Consider the following 13456-nt stretch of genomic DNA (forward strand, 5'->3'; position numbering starts at 1 on the left):
TGATACTACCATAAATGTGCCAGCAAAGGATCAATTCATCAAACACCATGAAGAATGACAGTAAAACTTCAGAGCAGAAGGAAAATGACAAGTCTCTGGAAACCAAACCTGAGGTCACAGAAATTTACAATCTAAATGGCAGAGAATTAAAAATAATTGTCATGAAGAAACTCAATGAGTTACTAGAAAATTCAGAAAGACAGTTCAATGAGCTCAGGAATAAAATTAATAAGCAGAAAGAATACGTCACCAAAGACATTGAAACTCTAAAAAAATTCCAAACAGAAATTCTAGATTTTAAGAACACAACTAATGAGATATAAAATAATCTAGAAATGATAAAAAAAATACAGCTGATGTATGGAGGACAGAATTAGTGAGTTAAAGGACAGAAATACTTCAGGTAGAATACAAGAGAGAATGAAGACTTTTGAAAAATGAAGAAACTCTTCAAGAAATATCTGACTCAATTAGGAAAAGCAACAAGGAATATACGTATTTCCAGGGGGGAGGAGAGAAGGAGAAAGGAGCAGAGAACTTGTTCAAAGAAATAACAGCTGAGAAATTCCAAAATCTAGGGAAGAATTGAGACTTACAAATTACATGAAGCCGAAAGAACTCTTAATTATATCAATACTGAAAGACCTTCTCTAAGTCATATAATATTAAAATTGGCATAAATCAATTACAAAGAAAAAATATTAAGGGCAGCAAGGCAGAAGAAAACAACCTAAAAAGGAACCCCTATCAGGCTTTCAGTAGATTGCACAGCAGAAACCTTACAAGTAATATAATATTTTAGCCAAGAATACTCCATCCAGCAAACTATCCTTCAGATAAAATGGAGAAATAAAAACTTTCCCAGATGAAGACAAGCTGAGGGAATTCATTTCCACTAGGCTTCACTTACAAGAAATGATGAAGCAAGCCATCCTACCTGAAACAAAAAAGCAAAGGTTTGTAAAGATTTGAGCAAGGAGATAAATAGATAGTTGTATGGAGAACTCATACAACTTAACAACAAAATAACCCAAACAATCCAATCAAAAAATGGGCAGAGGATATGAACAGACATATTTCCAAAGAAGATATATAGATGGCCAACAGGCACATGAAAAGATGTTCAACATTCTAATCATTAGAGGAATGCAAATCCAAACTGCAATGAGATATCATCTTAAACCTGTCAGAATGGCTATAATTACCAAGACAAAAAGGATATGGAAAGGATATGGAGAAAAGAGAACCCTCATACACTGTTCATGTATGCAAACTGGTGCAGCCACTATGGAAAATAGTATGGAGATTTCTGAAAAAAATCAAAAATAGAAATACCATTGATCCAGCTATCCCAGTACTCAGTATTTATCCCAAGAACTTGAAATCAACAGTTCAAAGAGATTTATGCAACCTTATGTTCATTGCAGCATTTTCACAATTACCAAGATGTGGAAGCATCCTAAGTGCCCATCAACTAAGGAATGGATAAAGAAGATGTGTTATGTATATACAATGGAATAGTACTTGGCCATAAAAAAGACAAAATTGTCCCATTTGCAAGATGAATGGACTTTGAGGGTATTATGTTAAGCAAAATATGCCAGACAGAGAAAGACAAACACCATATGATTTCAGTCATATGTGGAAGATAAACACATGGACAAGGAGAACAGATTATTGGTTACCAGAGGGGAAAAGGGTGAGAGGATGGGCAAAAGGGGCACATGTGTATGGTGACAGATAAAAATCTCAATATTGTTGGTGAGCACAATGCAGTCTATACAGAAAATGATACCTAATAATGTAAACTTGAAATTGCACAATGTTATAAGCCAATATGACCTCAATAAAAGAATTTAAAAAATCAAAAATAAATAAAAGTTTGCATTATAGCTGGCAGATAATTGGTAATTACCTATATAATTCAAAGGCATTTGCACATTGAAAACTATAAAATAAATATCCCAATAGAAAAATGTACCAGAGAAGGTGTCAACATGGCAGCATAGACAGACTCTGAACTTACCTCCTCTCATGCACACAACAAATTTGCAACTAGTCTTGGGACAATTACCCCTGAGAGAGAACTGAAAACTGGATCAAAATAAGCCCCACAACAAGGGCCAGTGCTAACTGAGGTGGAAGAGGCAGAAATTCTTTGCTGGAGAGAAAAAAGCCACCATTGAGCTACAGAACTTCATTCCCAACTCGGAGTAATCCTAAGGTATGAAGTTTTCCCTGGAGGAGTGGGAGATTTAAGTTGGGGAGTGTTATTGCTACAAGTAGCTTTTGGACTCAGCACAACCAAGACAAGTGTCATAATATCTGGGTTTGCTGGCAATTAACTATAAAGAGGAATAACCCTAGAAAAGATATTGGACACAAGGGAAAAAGAAGCCTGCTCTTAAAGGGCCCACACACAAATTTACCCATTTTGGAAAGCAACATGAAATCAGAAAGGTGCACAGTACTTTGGTGAAAAGAGAATCACTTGATAGGCTCTAGGTGCGTCTGAGTGAGGAGACACCTCCCCAGTGACTGAGACATTGGCAGCAGCCATCATTGTGATCTAGTACAGGCATGGTGACACACACGCTGGCAGATGCCATTGGAGTTGTTCCCCTGGCATGTTAGTGCAGGGGTCTTCCCCACCCACTAGAGCACTGATTTTATCCAGTTCAGCCAGGGCAAGCAGCCTTCACGAGGGACACGCCCCACCAAACAGAAAGCCTTCAGGCAACTTTGGGCCCACATAGGCTGGGTGCCTGGGAGCTCTGCAGCCAGGTGAGTGGCTATGCTTCTGTGGGGCAGGGCATGCATGAGGAGCTGGTAGAGTGAGGGGGCATTGGTAGAGTGTGTGGGGCCTCTGCAGTTGGCCCACTTTAGTTGACTGGCATGCAGGCATAGGGCAGGACTGTGTTGATGGTGTGCGTGTGTGGCCCTTTGGGCAGTGGGGCTTGTCAGCTGCAGAAGACTTGTGCTTCTCAAAAGTCCACATAGGAGATTGACCCCACCTTTCAAAACCTAAAACAATTGGGTGTTCCCATGTCTGGGGCCAGCTCCCCTCAGATGTAATCCAGAGAGAGTTAAAAATAGCCTTGCAGGTAGGAGGCCTACAGCAATTGTAAGCCACTGAGCCTAGCAACAAACAATGCTTGGGTCTACTCACTTAACAAAAAGATGCAACAGGAATGTGCTATTAGACCTTGAAACAAACTGTGCTTGGGCTCCCCATGCCCAATACAGTGACTGAAAGGATCACAGCAGCCACATGCAGCTGAGCATTACAACCAGCTGGCCAGGGAGACAGCCTAGCCTCCCTTGGCACCTGCACCAAGAGCAACCCTGCCACAACAGAAGGGCACATATAGTCCACACAGGGCACACTCTTGGAACATTTGAAACTGGTGACAAGATGGAAGCACACTTCTGGGTTGCATGAAGCATCTCTTACATGAGGCCACCTCTCCAAGATTTGGAGATGTAGCTTCCCTACCTAATACATAGCTATTAGCACAGAGAAAGTGGCCAAATGAGGAAACAAAGGAAGACATTCCAAATAGTGGAACAGGAAAAAACTGCAGAAAAAGAAATAAATGAAACAGAAATAAATAATCTACCTGACAAAGAGAACAAACCAATAGTCATAAGGATGCTCACTGATCTTTGGAAAATAGTGGATAAATTCAGTGAGAACTTCAGCAAAGAATTGGAAAATATAAAAAAGAACCAATCAGAAATAAAGAATACAATACTGGAAATGAAAAAGTCACTAGAGGGATACACTAGCAGAGTAGAGGATAAAGAAGAACAGATCAGCAAGCTGGACAAAATACTATAGGAAACCACCCAAAGGGAACAGATAAAAGAAAAAAGAATTAAAAAGAACAAGAACAGTCTAAGGGGCCTCTGCTACAACATCAAGCATACTAACATCCATATTATAAGTGTCCCAGAAAGAGAAGAGAGACAAAGGGACAGAGAATCTCTTTGAAGAAGTAATAGCTAAAATTTTTCCTAACCTAAGGAAGGAAACAGACATCCAGGTACAGGAATCAAAGATTGCACCAAACAAGATAAACCCAGAGACCCACATAAAGACACATTATAACTAAAATGTCAAAAATTAATGATAGAGAATCCTAAAAGCCACAAAAGAAAAGCAAAAAGTTACATATAAGAGAAACACCATAAAGCTATCAGTGGATTTCTCAGCAGAAACCTTACAGGCTAGAAGGGAGCGGCACAATATATTTAAAGGGCTGGAAGGAAAAAACATACAATAAAGAATACCTAACAAGGTTATCATTCATAATGGAAGGAGAGATAAAGAGTTACCCAGACTAGCAAAAACTAAAAGAGTTTATCACAAGAAATCATCCTTAAAGTAATGCTAAAGGGACTTACTTAAGTGGGAAAGAGAGGACCACAAATAGGAACAAGAAAATTATCAAAAAAAACCAAGCAAGAAAATCACTGGTAAAGACAAATACACAGAAAAGATAGAAGATCAACCACCCATGAATCTACTATGAAGGTCAAAAGGAAAAGTATTAAATCATCAATTTCCATGATAAAAAGGCAACAGATACACATGCACAGAAAGAGAGGTTAGATATGATATCAAAAACATAAAATGAGAGAGGTGGGGAGTAAAAGACTAGAGCTTTTAGCAAGAGCTCAAACTAAAGAGACCATCAACTTAATATAGATTGCTATATACATAGGCTATTATATATGAATCTCATGGTAATCACAAACCAGAAACCTACAATAAATACACAAAAAAACAAGAGAAAGGAAACCAAACATAATACTAAAGAAAGCCATCAAATCACAAGGGAAATGAGCAAGAGGAGAAGAAAGAAACAGAGAAGAACTGCCAAAACACACAGAAACAATGTAAAAAAATGCAATAAGTACATACTTATAAATAGCTACTATAATTGTCAATGGACTAAATGCTTCAATCAAAAGGCATAGGGTGGGAAATTGGATAAAAAAACAAGACCCATATATATGCTGCATACAAGAGACACACCAGACCTAAAGACACTCACAAACTGAAAGTGAAGGGATGGAAAAAGATACTCCATGCAAATGACAATGAAAAGAAACGTGGAGTGGCAATTCTTATATCATACAAAATAGACTTTAAAACAAAAACTGTAACAAAAGACAAAGAAGGGCACTACCTAATGATAGAGGGAACAATCTAGCAAGAGAATATAACACTTGTAAATATCTATGTACCCAACATAGGAGCACCTAAATATATAAAGCAATTATTAACAGATATAAAAGGAGAAATAGACAGTAAAACAACAATAGTAGAGGAGTTTAACATGCCACTTACACCAATGGACAGACCATCCAAACAGAAGATCAATAAGGATACACTTGCCTTACATGACACATTAGACCAGATGGACTTAGTAAATATATACAGAACATTCCATCCCCAAATTGCAGAATACACATTATTTTCAAATGCAGATGGAACATTCTCCAGGATAGATTACATATTAGGTCATAAAACAAGTCTCAATAAATTTAAGATGATTGAAATAATATCAAACATCTTTTCTGATCACAATGGTATGAAACTAGAAATCAACTACAGGAAGAAAATCAGAAAAGCCACAAATATGTAGAGATTAAACAAAGTGTTACTGAACAACAATTGGGTCAATGAATAAATCAAAGGAAAAATCAAACAATACCTGGAGACAAATGAAAATGAATATAGAACATGACAAAATTTATGAGATAAGCAAAAATGGTTCTAAAAGGAAGTTTATAGCAATTCAGACCTACTCCAACAAACAAGACAAATCTTAAATAAACAATCTAACAGTACACATAAATGAACTGGAAAAAGAAGAAAAAAGAAAGGCCCAAATCAGTAGAAGAAAGGAGGGTTTAAAATCAGCGCAGAAATAAATGAAATAGATACTAAAGAAACAATTGAAAAAAATCAATGAAACCAAGAGCTGGTTCTTTGAAAAGATAAACAAAAGTGACAAACTTTTAGCTAGACTCACTGAGCAAAAGAGAGAGAAGTCTCAAATAAACAAAATCAGAAGTGAAAGAGGAGAAATTACAATGGACACCTCAGAAATACAAAAGGGAGTGCTATGAAAAGCTATATGCCAACAAATAGAATAATCTAGAAGAAATAGATACATTCTTAGAATCATACAACGTTCCAAAACTGAATCAAAAAGAAATAGAGAGTTTGAATAAACCAGTCACCAGGAAGGAGGTTGAAACAGTAATCAAATCCTCCCCAAAAATAAAAGTCCAGGACCAGAATTATTCCCTGGTAATTACTGCCAAACATTCAAAAAGACTCAATAAGCATCCTTCTCAAACTCTTCCAAAAAATTGAGGAGAAGAGGAACGTTCCTAATTCATTCTAAGAGGCCAGCATTGCCCTGATACCAAAATCAGACAAGGACAACACAAAAAAAGAAAATTACAGGCCAATGTCACTGATGGACATCAATACAACATCCTCAACAAAATAGTGGCAAATCGAATACAACAATACATTAAAAACGTCATATACCATGATCAAGTGGGATTTAGTCCAGAGATGCAGAGATGGTTGAACATCCACAAGTCAATCAACATGATACACCACATTAACAAAATGAAGAATAAAAAACACATAATCATCTCAATAGATGCAGAGAAAGCATTTGACAAGATAGAGCATCCATTTATGATTTTAAAAACTCTGAATAAAATGGGTATACAAGGAAACTACGTCAACGTAATAAAGGCTGTATATGACAAACCCACAGCAAATAGCATTCTCAATGGAGAAAAACTGAAAGCTATCCCTCTAAGAACAGGAACCAGACAAGGATGCCCACTCTCACCATTCTTATTTAACGTAGTATTGGAAGTCCTAGTCAGAGCAATCAGGCAAGAAAAAGAAATAAAATTGATCCAAACTGGAAAGGAAGAAATGAAATTGTCATTTGATATTTTCAGATGACATGGTTTTATATATAGAAAACCCTAAAGAATCCACCAAGAAACTTTTAGAAACAATTAATGAATATGGTAAAGTTGCAGGATACAAAATCCACATCTAAAAATCAGTTGCATTTGTATACACTAACAACAAAGCAGCAGAAATAGAAATTAAGAATACAATCCTATATACAATTGCAACAAAAAACCTAGGAATAAACTTAACCAAAGAGGTGAAATATCTGTACACCAAAAACTATAAAACATTTTTGAAAGAAATTGAAGAAGATATAAAGAAATGAAAAGATATTGGGTGCTCTTGGATTGGATGAATTAACGTAGTTAAAAAGTCCATACTTCCTAAAGCGATCTACAGATTCAATGCACTCCCTATCAAATTTCCAACATTTTTCACAGAAATAGAGCAAAGAATCCTAAAGTTTATATTGAACAATAAAAGACCCCGAATAGCCAAAGGATTCCTGAGAAAAAAGAACAAAGCTGAAGGTATCACGCTCCCTGATTTTAAAATATACTACAAAGCTATAGTAATCAAAACAGCATGGTACTGGCACAAAAACAGACACACAGCTCAATGGAACAGAAGTGAGAACCCAGAAATAAACCTACATATCTATGGACAGCTAATTTGCGACAAGAGAGACAGGAACATGCAATAAAGAAAGGAAAATCTCTTCAATAAATGGTGTTGGGAACACTGGACAGCCAAAGGCAAAAGAATGAAAGTAGTCCATTATCTTGCAATGTAAACAAAAATCAACTTAAAATGGATTAAAGATGTGAATGTAAGACCTGAAATCATAAAACTTCCAGAAGAAAGTATAGACAGTATCCTCTTCGACATCAGTCTTACCAGCATATTTTCAAATACCAGGTCTGACCGGGCAAGAAAAACTAAAGAAAATAATAAACAAATAGTACTACATCAGACTAAAAAGCTTCTGCATAGCAAAGGAAACCGTCAGCAAAACAGCAAGACAACCTAGTAACTGATATTTGCAAATCATGTATCGAAGGGGTTAATATCTAAAATATATAAAGAACTCATACATCTTAATAACAAAGAAACAAACAACCCAATTAAAAGATGGGCAAAAGATCTGAACAGACATTTTTCCAAAGAAGATATACAAATGGCCAAAAGGCACATAAAAAGATGTTCAATATCACTAATTACTAGAGAAATGCAAATCAAAACTACAATGAGATATCACTTCATGCCCGTCAGAATGGCTATAATTAATAGGACAAGAAATAACAAGTGTTGGAGAGGATGTGGCGAAAAGGGAACACTCATACACTGCTAGTGGGAATCTAAACTGGTGCAGCCACTATGGAAAACAGTATGAAGATTCCTAAAAAATTAAGGATGGAACTACCATACCATCCAGCTATTCCACTGCTGGGTGGAAAATCCAAAGAACATGAAAACACAAAAGCACAAAGTTATGTGCATCCTGTGCAGCATTATTGACAATAGGCAAGACTTGGAAACAACCTAAGTGTCCATCAAAGGGATAAATGGATAAAGATGTGGGATATATACACAATGGAATACTACTCAACTATAAAAAAAAAAGAAAAGATGAAATCTTGCCATTTGTGACAACATGGATGGACCTTGAGGGTATTACACCATGTAAAATAAATCAGACAGACAAAGTCAAATACTGTATTATTTCACACATAGCTAGAAGAAAAAAACAACAACAAACTAACACATAGAAACAGAGACTAGATTAGTGGTTACCAGAGAGGAAGGAGGAAGACAGAAGGGCAAAAGAGGTGATAGGGCCCGTGTGTACAGTGATGCATGGTAGTCTCTGGTTGGTGAACATGATGTACGCTACACAGAGATTGAAATGTAATGATGTACACCTGAAATTTATATGATGTATAAACCAATGTTACCTCAATATAAATAAATAATAGAAATAAAAAGTGTTTTTTAAGTATAATAACCATGTTCAAGTTTTATAATCAGTGAAAACAAGAAGCAATAAATGAAAGCTTGATGATGGTGCAGTGTTTAACTTGTTACCAACCCAGTTTATAGCCCTAGATATTAAATAGGTTTCTAGTTTTATCAATGATTTTTTTCCTTTTGAATTCTCTTATTTGAATACCCAGAAGAGTAGTGTTTATTACAAATAAATGGAGGCATGGCAAAAAGAAAAAAGGTCATCATTTTTAAGCCTTCCAAATCAGTCTAATATTTCTCTCCATATTCATACAAAGAAAAGTATTAATCTAAAAAAACACAGTGAAATTATTTTTGTGTTTATAAGAGCAAGGTCATCAATCTGATACTCCAGTTAATGGAGTCTGTAAGAAGGCACCATTTTCATTTGCGTTTTATAGTGTAATGATGAAGGATTTTTGGAAATCACATCCAAAAAAAATCCTAAGCATTCTTTTTAAAAGAAACTGACTAGTGTTTAGTGACCAACCTGGCACTCTCTCTTGATTTCAGATGAAACAAAATAGGCTTGTCTTCCAATTCATTGAAAATATCTGATGCTAGCCAACTTTTTCCAGTATTAAATGTGTTATATTCTCAACTGCACGTCAAAGCTATATTATATAAATATTACAGTAATCAACTGTGAATGTCCCAGATGCATTGTGGAAGAGAAAGGGAAGCCTTTTATCAAAAACCAGTTCCTGCTTCCTGAACAATGATACAGTTTTTTTTTTCAGTTTCTCTCTAGAGAATTAAATTTAGTTAGTATTCATGGAATGGAAAAATGAAATTTTACAATACACATGTATGCATGACACACATACACAATATGCCTTCAAACTTTTCAATGAGCTTAATAACTCTTTTTCTTTTGTAGATATTTGTTTCAATGAAGTATTGAAACATATGTGCTTTCAATGTATGTTTTAAGACAGTTTTTAATGTTCTTCAAGGAACAAATGCTATTGCTTTTACTTTTCCTTTGAAAAAGGATTTTACCTTCTGTTGTTCATCTAAAATATAGCATGAAATTAGTATAATGACCAGATGTTATGCTAATTTAACCAGCTCATCTTTAGTCCGCCATTCAAATTACCATAAATTACTTCTCAAACAACAAGAAAATTTACAGTGTCCATTTTGTCATATTAACTTTAGTTATTTAATATGGAAGCTTAGGGCAATATCCTGAAAAAATTATATTTGTTATTACCATGCTAACAAGAAAAAGCACACCATCAATTAACCATTATAATCCTTTGCAGCAATCTGAAATGTACTTTACTACCTTCAATAAATTTGCTTGTTTTCAGGCCTTGGTACCTGACGTATTTGCTTTCTAAGTGTTTATTTGGTAAGTATATAATGCTCTCCTACAGTGTATTAGTAATAAAAGCACATCGAAAACATAGTCCCTGCCCTGGAAAAGCTCACTTTATTAGTTTGTGTGTGCAATATCATAAGGAGAGATATTTTTTCCCCTCAGCTCTCTTTAGCATCAAAGCAACCTTATTGTATTCCTGTGTGTGTGTGTGTGTGTGTGTGTGTGTGAGTGCACATGTGTTTGAGGAGCTGGGAATAGTGTTGTTATTTGGTTTTCAGGCTTCCTTTGTGGATATAGTCCATTAGGTATGAGCTGAAGGCAAAGACATTTTGCCACTGGTCTTCCCGCCTCAATAAGGCCCTCACATTTTGCTTTCCTCCTCTTTCCCTGCTATCCCTTCAAAGCCAAAAGTTCACATTGGTTAGATATGTAAATGCTCATTTTTTAGTCAGGTTCTGCGAGAAATAGTCTCAAAGACAGATTTTCCTTTTGCAGAGGTATAGGGGAGTGCTCTTGGGAATGCTACATGTAAAGAAATTAGGGAAACAAGAAATCTCCTGGTGCCTCTGGGAGCTCTGAAGCTGCCATGGCAAAATGTTGACAAGAGAACCAGTGCCTGTGATTGGCCCACTGATCAGTCATTAGATAAGAGTTGTACCCAGGGTAGGTGTAACCCGGCAAGGCAGCTTCTGGAAAGAAGGTAGCCTAGATCATGTCTATGAATATGTACTTTATGTATATATATACACACATAGGTATCATTAGGAATCTGCATATGTGTATGTATTTTGGATGACTTGTGCTTTTTTCCACGTCATGAGTAATCCAAGTTCTTATGTGATGAATGCTTGATTGAAACAGCCACACACACACAAAGACCAATAGAAATGAACGTAGGAAAGATAATAAATATGTGTAGGATCTTTTTGAAGAAATCTTCCAAATGAAACAGTACTTGAATGAATGTTATAATGATGCTAATTTATCATAAATCTCTGTATAAATTTAAGTATAATTATTAGTAAAATTATAATAATTCTAAAGGCCATTAAAAGAATAGCTAAGCAATTAATCTAAAAAATCAGGGTTTCTAAATATAGGGATTTTACAAAATTAAAAGAATAATTTTAGCATTTTGCTACCTGGAGAAATATTTATAAAAAGAAAATAAGATGAATCCTTTAAAAAATAATCTAATGAAGAATTGTCTGGGGAAACAATTCATATAACACATTGCAATAGAGTATATAGTCTCATTAAATACGTCTTATTAGAAAAGGAAAATACAAAGAAATCAATAAAAAAGCACATCGTATTAAATATAAGAATATAGTGTGTTATGAAGATGACAGCACGTATCACTAGTAAAGAATGATTTTGGTTGAGAAGGATTATTTAATAAAGAAAGAAATTTAATTAGAAAAAATTCAATTACAACTTTAACATGTACTATAGAAACTCACTACGGCCGACTTAAGCAAAAAATTGATTTATTTAATGAATATGGGTTAATAAAAGGAGTAAAAGAAAAAAGTGAAGAATCAAATCTAAGGACAGACAAGACTAGGAAGGCTCAGTAATTAAGGGACAGAAAATAATGACAGTCACTTCGGGCGCCCCTGCCAATGTAAAGGGCTCCTACAATTTTCAGTTTTCAAAATTCAAAGTCCAGAGCAAAAGCCTCCAGTTGTTCTGACTTTGATCGTATACCTTGCTTGAGAGAAAGCAAGGCACCTTGCTTATTAGTCATACTATAATTGACAAGTGCAAAATATCTAGTTCTCTAATTACAGCACTGTTAGCACAAGAAGAGAAAATGAAAGCATCATTAGCCAAAATAACAAATGTTCATCAATTTCTTATGAAATGAACATTCTCCTCTGTAGTAAGAACTCAAAGCCATGCTTACAAGTAGGTTATAGAAATATAAATTATTACATTTTTTTCTGGAAAAATGTTTTAGCAGTCTCTAAGAGACATAAAAATATTTATACCTAGGAACTTGATTGGGAATATGTCCTGAGGAACTAATCTGAAAATTCAGTAAAAATGTACTCACGAGGGCTGGCCTGGTTGCATAGTGGGTGAGTTCATGCACTCCACTTTGGTGGCTTGGGGTCTGCGGGTTTGGATCCTGGGCAAGGACCTAAACACAGCTCATCAGGCCATGCTGTAGCGGTGTCCCACATACAAAATAGAGGAAGATTGGCATAGATGTTAGCTCAGGGCCAGTGTTCCTCACCAAAATAAAAAATTACTCACAAACAGTATGAACAGACTCTTTCTTAAAATTTATTTCCGGTTTTGTGTTTTTCTTCTTCTTGAGAAAGATTAGCCCTGAGATAACATCTGCCACCAATCCTCCTCTTTTTGCTGAAGAAGACTGGCCCTGAGCTAACATCTGTGCCCATCTTCCTCAACTTTATATGTGGGATGCCTGCCACAGCATGGCTTGCCAAGCAGTGCCATGTCCACACCTGGGATCAGAACCAGTGAACCCTGGGCCGCTGAAGCTGAATGTGCACGCTTAACCACTGTGCCACCATGCCAGTGCCCTATTTCTGGTTTTAATCTCAGATTCATCACTTGGTCTTACTCTCAGATTCATCACTTACAAAACTATAGGATTTTGACAAGCTTCAGTTTCACCTCCACAGTGGGAATAAGTGCACTGATGTCATGGAGTAATTGTGATGAGAGTGAGCTCTCAGTAAGTGGAAGCTGTTCATATTAAAGATATTCACACGTAAAAATTAAATAAACAAAAGAAAAAGAAAAAATGGGGCCAGCCTGGTGGCGCAAAGGTTAAGTGCGCACGTTCTGCTTTGGAGGCCTGGGGTTCGCCAACTCGGATCCCAGGTGTGGACATGGCACTGCTTGACAAGCCATGCTGTGGTAGGCATCCCACATATAAAGTAGAGGAAGATGGGCACAGAGGTTAGCTCAGGGCCAGTTTTCCTCAGCAAAAGGAGGAGGATTGGCGGCAGATGTCAGCTCAGGGTTGATCTTCCTCAAGAAAAAAAAATAAATAAAGATATTCACTATAACTTTATTTATATTGGTGAAAAACGTAAAAAATAATTAGGTTAAATAAATTATGATACATCCTTCAGATAGTATATAATTCCACACATTAAATAAGAAATCCAAAAAGATTTTAAGTA

Source organism: Equus quagga, chromosome 19, assembly GCF_021613505.1.
Source record: "Equus quagga isolate Etosha38 chromosome 19, UCLA_HA_Equagga_1.0, whole genome shotgun sequence".
Lineage (NCBI taxonomy): Eukaryota > Metazoa > Chordata > Mammalia > Perissodactyla > Equidae > Equus > Equus quagga.